The sequence below is a fragment of the Schistocerca serialis genome, chromosome 1 (assembly GCF_023864345.2).
Source record: "Schistocerca serialis cubense isolate TAMUIC-IGC-003099 chromosome 1, iqSchSeri2.2, whole genome shotgun sequence".
Taxonomy (NCBI): Eukaryota; Metazoa; Arthropoda; class Insecta; order Orthoptera; family Acrididae; genus Schistocerca; species Schistocerca serialis.
This window is the reverse complement of record NC_064638.1, coordinates 1,030,637,175-1,030,644,935: the sequence shown is the minus strand read 5'-3', so window position 1 is coordinate 1,030,644,935 and position 7,761 is coordinate 1,030,637,175. Positions and strand designations below refer to the sequence as shown.

The following is a 7,761-nucleotide window of genomic DNA, read 5'->3' as shown; positions in this document are numbered from 1 at the left end:
ATTCAAGCTAAAAAATTTTATAATAAAATGACAGTAAATTACATATCGCTAGGTAATGGCTTACTGTTGTTGAATGCTTTTAATGTTATAATTTCTTTTCTACTAAATTATACCGTTTCGATGCTACGGCACAATGGTGTGGCACAATTTGCATATTAAATGACAAATGCAGAAAATTGTAGATAAAAGCTTTAGACAGTGTATGTCGTACACTGATGTTCAGATGTAACGTCGAAGCTGCAGCGCACTTGTTAGCACTGTGAATTGTGAATAGAGCGATAGGAGGTTCGTGTCCATTAATTCTAAATTTTTTTCGAATTTTGTTTTCTAAAATTTCTGGCTCTTTCATATTCATTAGTAGAAGTATAATCTCAAAAGCCATCTTATTTATTATAAATAATACATTTGCTGCAATTCTTGATGCAAAGGGAATATTTCGTCAATGGCTAGAAAGCTTACGTGACTACCAATATATGTTAAAAAGTAAACACAAGTTACGAAGCGAAAGCTTTTGCTATTATGAAGCTTTCTGTAAAATATATGTATACCTATATCTGGGTTTAAATAAATCTCCTCTTCAAAAAATGGTTCAAATGGCTCTGAGCACTATGGGACTCAACTGCTGAGGTTATTAGTCCCCTAGAACTTAGAACTAGTTAAACCTAACTAACCTAAGGACATCACAAACATCCATGCCCGAGGCAGGATTCGAACCTGCGACCGTAGCGGTCTTGCGGTTCCAGACTGCAGCGCCTTTAACCGCACGGCCACTTCGGCCGGCTAAATCTCCTCTTCCATTCGCATGAAATTACGGAACGAACTTCGATGTTGAACTCTGTGTGATGAATTACGTTATTTCAGAGTGTTGGTAATCGATGCAACATCGAGAATATGGGTTTTAAGCATGCGTAAACTGACATTTGGTACTATACTTTAACAATATTCAAGGAGGATGAAGAGGAGATCATTGTTTAACGTCCCGCCGACAACGAGGTCGTGGCACAAGTTCGTGTTAGGGGAGGATGGGGAAGGAAATCGGCTGTGCCCTTTGAAAGGAACCATCACTGCATTTGCCTGAAACGATTTTGGAAAATCACGGAAAACCTAAATCAGGATGGCCGGACGCGGGTTATGAACCGTCGTCCTCCCGAATGTGAGGCCAGTGTGCTAACAACTGCGCCATCTCGCGCGTAACTATAATCAATTAAAAACCGGAAATCGGCTGAAAACTCAGTTGCGTCAACGTTTGCTGCCTCGTCCCGTGTAAGGACGGCTTAATGCTCTGAGCTGTAGGAAGTGCAGTGCTATGTTCGCATCGAAAGTCACGCCACAGATTTGTAACTGAATTCCACCAGTCAAAACGGAAAACGGAAAACGCCCTTTGCTGCTTTGTCATACATCTCGACTCGTCGGACATTGGCTAATCAAAATACGAGCAGCAGATAGTATGGATTTCTTGTAGAGCAATCGAAAATGGCATGAAAAGGAAACAGCAGACTGAGTCCGTCTTGAACGACATTGGCATCGATGAGACGTTAAACAATACATTTTCGGTTTAAAAAAGCATCCGTTAGAAAAACACAAAAATTAAAGAAGACAGTTTATATTATATAAGTCGCGACACAGTCAAAAAGAAAAGAAAAAGGAGTCCTGCAATTTAACATTAGTCAATGCGGCGCTGCATCCGTCGACATGCAGTTTTATTTCTTTCACGTTCTGGTGCTACTGCTGAAATTAGTTCGCTATGTTTATTTGCAGTATGACACGACACGGTAACAGTCCGCAAAAACAACGTTTCCTTCATTCATTGTTTTCATAGAACGGTGCGAAGCATTTGCGTGACACACTTGTGTTTACTTCATGAAGCAGTCACGAACGGATGCAACGCAAATGTTTGTTACGTCACCTTCACGTCGCAGCTACCTCACTTTGACAAGAATGACACCTCTTCGAAATGGTCTTTTTTTCCGTCCGAAAAGGCCTTGGAAGTCCCAATGGTACCGACCGGCCGCCGTGTCATCCTCAGCCCAAAGGCGTCACTGGATGCGGATATCGAGGCATGTTGTCAACTCTGCTCTTCCGGACGTTTTGTCAGTTTCTGGGACCGGAGCCGCTACTTCTCAATCATGTAACTCCTCAGTTTGCCTCACAAGGGTTGAGTGGACCCTGCTTGCCAACAGCGCTCGGCAGACCGGATGGTCACCCATCCAAGTGCTAGCCCAGCCCGACGGCGCTTAACTTCAGTGGTCTGACGGGAACCGGTGTCACCACTACGGCAAGGCCGTTGGCCCACATTGTCTGTTACTCCCATAAAAATGGTACAGTATATTTGGATTCAAAATAATAAGAACAACCACATCACTCGCTACAGGCTACGTACCTCTCACGTAAAATCGAAATATTTCGTTCGTGCTTCTCAGTATCTTCCATGTCTGTAGGAGCCCAAGGTCGAAAGCAAAGAAATAAAATCGAAATATTTCGTTAGTGTTTCTCGGTATCTTCCAAGTCTGCAGGAGCCCAAGGTCGAAAGCAAAGAAAAATATATACAACTCCTATTAGAAAAAAGTCTTTGTTATAATCTGGCAGCTATAAGCATTAAAAAATTACTGTAATACGTCAAAAACCTCTAGCGCTGCATGACTACTCTGCAATTCATATTTAAGCTCTTCGCAGAAGGTTGTTCGAATCACTTTCACACCGTTTCTCTACCGTTGCTCTCTCGAACAGCGCGCTGGAAAAAGTACACTTAAATCTTTCCGCACGAGCTCTGGTTTATCTTATTTTATTACGATAAACATTTATCGTTATATAGGTGAGCATCAACAGAATATTTTAGCATTCGGAGGAGAAAGATAGTGATTGAATTCTTGTGTAAAGGTCTCGCCACAAAGAAAAACGCTTTTGATTTAATGATTGCCACCCCAACTCGGGTATTGTATCGGTGACTCTCCCCTAGCCGCAACAGTAAAAAACGAGCTACCTTTCTTTGAACTTTTTTCATATTCTCCCTGTTTTATGTGGTAAGTGCAGCAGTACTCTAGCAGAGGACGGGCGAACGGAGTGTAAGCAGTCTCTTTAGTGGATTTGTTGCATCTTGTGTTATGCCAATGAAGCGCAGTCTCTGGTTTACCTTCCCCACAACATTATCTATGTCATTGTTCCAATGTAAGTTATTCGTAACTGTAATCTCTAGGCGTTTAATTGAACTGACCGCCTTTAGATTTGTGTGGTTTACCGTGCAATGGAATTATAGCGGATTCCTTTTAATACTCGTGTGGGATGACCTCACATTTTCCACTATTTACTTTTTGGACCATACAGATATCTTGTCCAAATATTTCCGGAATTGGTTTCAATCTTCTGATGATGGTAAATTTGAGACGGATGCTCAGCTACTCTTCTAAATCATTTATATGGATTAGAAACGGTAGAGGACTTTTAACACTTCGTTGGGGAAGACCAGACAGCACTTTTGTTTCATTCGATTGCTTTCTATAAGTTACTACGAACTGTGGCCTTTCTGGCAGGAAATCATGAACCCAGTCGCACAACTGTAGCGATACTCGACAGGCACACAGTTTGCTTAGAAGCCACTTGCCAGGAACTGTATCAAAAGTCTCCTGAAAATCTAGAAATATGGAATCAATTTGAGATCCGTTGTCGATAGCACTCACTATTTCATGAGAATAAAGAGCTAGATGTGCAGCACACGAGCGATATTTTCCGGATATATTCCGACTATGTGTGTCTTCGAGGTAATTCATAATTTTCGAACACAGTATATGTTCCAAAATGCTACTGCAAATCTAAATCAGTGGGATGGGTCTGTAGTTCAGGGGTTTGCTCCTACGTCCTGGCCAGGGGTGTTGTTGTACACTACGAAGAGCAAGTTGCGTCGCCGCAGCTGTATGTGGACGTGCAGTGTCCTGCTGGAAAAGCACATCACCTACCTATCGAAGAAATGGCAATGGTACTTGGATAACAGCCTGTGCAGTGAAGCGAGCATTGGTTATTTTACCCGACAGAAACGCCGGAATGCTGACTGCGATTTGTATCTTACGGCCCTCGACACCATGAAGCCTCGAGTGGCACCTGTGTGTCGTGGGAGAATGCACTCTGGAATAGGCAACTCATCAGGACCACGTCACATACGTGTGCGTCCTTCGCTCGCATACGGACAGATTCTACTCTCATTACTGAATACAACTGAGTGCCATGTCACGCTCCAGCCAGTTATTTCACGACACCAGAGTAGTCATGCTTGGCGATGTCGTGGTGTTAGTGGTAACCTGGCCAGAGGGTGATCTGCAAGCAGTCGGTTCCCAATGGTCCCTGATGTCTCGGCAGGACAGTTATACCCAGATTTCATCCCTGACTGAGGATCTGTTGGCCACCGGTTCTCGCTGCGTCGATCTTGAGCGTCTGTATTACACGGACATCTGAAACCTGACCTACAGGTGTGGGGATGTTCCAAAGAAAGCAGCCACACACTGCCAATATATTGTACCCAACTTGTGCAGCAGTCATTAGATATGTCCATCCAGTTTCCCGCAGACCACATTCAAATGGATGAAGCAGTTCAGTAGAAGATCGTAATCGTCGGTGGGGCATCAATTTGAAAACACTGTTTACCCCTAAGGTCAGCGTAGTCGCTGTCTACATAGTCCAAACAGAGGGTGTACAGACCAACCTTCTGAGCGGCATCTGATCGCTGATGACCGTGACAAATGAGCGTTCGTCTGTCTGGGACTGTTGACATAGAAAACAATAAATTCCTCTCCTGTGGCAACTTCTTCGTCTCAGAGTCCTCAATTATTCGCTGTATGTATTCCAGTCTCTGTCTTCGTCTACAGTTATTACCTCCTACAGTTCCCTCTAGTATCATGGAAGTTATTGCCTGTTGTCTTAACAAATGTTCTATCATCCTGTCCCTTCTTCTTGTCAGTGGTTTCCGTACATTCCTTTCCTCTCCTATTCTGCGCAGAACCTCCTCATTCCTTACCTTATCAGTCTACATAATTTTCAGCATTCATCTGTATGAAACACACCTCAAATGCTTCGATCCTATTCTCTCCTAGATTTCCGGCAGTCCATGTTTCACTGCCACACAATTCTGTGCTCCAAATGTACATTCTCAGAAATTTCTTCCTCAAATTAAGGCCTTTGTTTGATACTACTGGACTTCTCTTGGCCAAGAACGCTCTCTTTGCCAGTGCTAGTCGGATTTTGATGTCCTCCTTGCTCGGTCCATTTTTCTGCCTTGGTAGGAGAATTCCTTAACTTCATCTACTTTGTAACCATCAGTTTTGCAGTTAAGTTTCTCGCTGTTCGCATTTCTGCTACCTCTCACTACTTTTGTCATTCTTCGATTTATCCTCAGTCAATATTCTGTACTCATTAGACTGTCAATTCCCTTCAGCAGGTACTTCTTTACTTTCACTGAGGGTAGTGGTGTCGTCAGCGAATCTTGTCACTGATATCCTTTCACCTTGAATTTTAATGTCACTCTTGAACTTTTCATTTATTTCCATAATGCTTCTTCGATGTATAGATTGTACAATAGGGGTGAAAGACTATACCCCCGTCTTATACCTTTTTTAATCCTAGCTCTTCGTTACCCGGTTCTCCCTATAGCTTAACCGTATTTTCTTCAGAATCTCGAACATCGTGCGCAATTTTAACTTGTCGAACGCTTTTTCCGGGTCGACAAATCCTGTGAACGTGTCTTGATTTTTCTTTAGTCGTGCTTCCAATATCAACCACAACGTCGAAACTGTCTCTCTAGTGCCTTTACCTTTCCTGAAGCCAAACCGATCGTCATCTAACGCATCCTCAATTTTCCTTTGCATTATTCTGTATATTATTCTTGTCAGTAAGCTGGATGCATGACCTGTTAAACTAATTGTTCAATAATTCTCACACCTTTTCGGCTATTGCAATCATCGGAATTGTGTGGATGATATTTTTCCTAAAGTCAGTTGGTGTATCGTCAGACTCATACATTCTAAACATCAACTTGAATAGTCGTTTTGTTGCCACTCTCCCCAATAATTTTAGAAATTCTGATGGAATGTTGTCTATCCCTGCTGCCTTATTTGATCTTAAGTCTTCCAGAGCCGTTTTAGATTCTGATTCTAATACTAGGTCCCCTTTATCTCCTATATCAACTCCTGTTTCTTTCTCTATCACATTACACAGGTCTTCACACCCATAGAGGCCTTCAATGTACTCTTACCACCTATCCGCCCTCTCTTCTGCCTTTAACAGTGAAAGTCCCGCTCTTAATGTTAGCACCCTTGCTTTTAATTTCACCGAAGGTTATTTTGACTGTTCTATAAGCTGTGTCAGTCCTTCCGTCAATCATTTCTATTTCGATTTCTTCACTTTTTCATGCAGCCATTTTGCCTTAGTTTCCCTGCACATCCTATTTATTTCATTCCTAAGCCACTTATATTTTGGTATTCCTGAATTCCCGTGACCATTTTTGTAATTCTTTCTTTCTTCGATTAGCCGTTCGCCAGTTACCCACGGTTTCTTCGACGTTACCTTCTTTGTACCTATGTTTTTCTTTCCAACTTCCGTGAGTGCCCATTTTAGAGATGGTCCATTTCAACTGAATTGTGTGCTGTGCTATTCATGATCGCAGTATCTATAGCCTGAGGGAACTTCAAGCGTATCACAATTCAGCCTGCTCTTCATCACTACTAAATAGTGATCTGAGTCTGTGTGTGCACCTGGATACGCGTTACAATCCAATCTCTGATTTTGGAATCTCTGCCTGACCATCTTGTAATCAAACTGAAATGTTCCCATATCTCCCAGCTTTTTCCAAGTATACCTCTTCCTCTTGTGATTCTTGAATAGAGTATTATCTATTACTAGCTGAAATTAATTGCAGAAATCAATTGTCTTTCTCCTTTTTCATTCCTGGTAACATGCCCATATTCTCCCATGAACCTTTCTTCTGCTCCTTCCAATACAACCTCATTCGAGTGCCCTATGACTATTAGATTTTCATCTCCCTTTACGTACTGAATTGCCCGTTCAGTAGTATCCTCATATACTTTATCTCTTCATATTCAGCTTGTGACATCAGCATGTATACCTCACCTATCGTTGTTGGGTTTGGTTTCTTATCGATTATGATGAGAACAACCCTATCACTGTACTGTTCGCAAGTAACACACTCTCTACCCTACCTTCCTGTTCATAACGAAACCTAATCACGTCATACAATTTTCTGCTGCTGTTGATATTACCCTATACCCATCTAACCATAAATCCTTGTCTTAATTCCATTTCACTTCACCAACCTCCACTATACCTAGACTGAGCTTTTGCATTTCATTTAGTTTTGGTGAGTAAGTAAGTTACTGTACGAGAAATAACATCAGCTGCCCTCACGTGTCTGCCTGCTCGGGTACGCATAGCTCGTGAAGTGCACTCCGCTCTCTCCCTGCCATTATGTCCCAACGCACAATGCGTCTGGATGCGCAGCATCACTACCGAGCAGTCCGTGCAGAGGGGCATCAGCAGCAGCGCATGTCTATGCACTGTGCTATTGAAGTAGCTATTGATTATACACTCCTGGAAATTGAAATAAGAACACCGTGAATTCATTGTCCCAGGAAGGGGAAACTTTATTGACACATTCCTGGGGTCAGATACATCACATGATCACACTGACAGAACCACAGGCACATAGACACAGGCAACAGAGCATGCACAATGTCGGCACTAGTACAGTGTATATCCACCTTT

General features: G+C 42.5%; 1 pseudogene; it reads right to left on the bottom strand.

The window, feature by feature from the left end:
- Positions 1-2,171: 2,171 nt before the first annotated feature.
- On the bottom strand, positions 2,172-2,289 carry LOC126425041 (5S ribosomal RNA; annotated as a pseudogene).
- Positions 2,290-7,761: the final 5,472 nt, after the last annotated feature.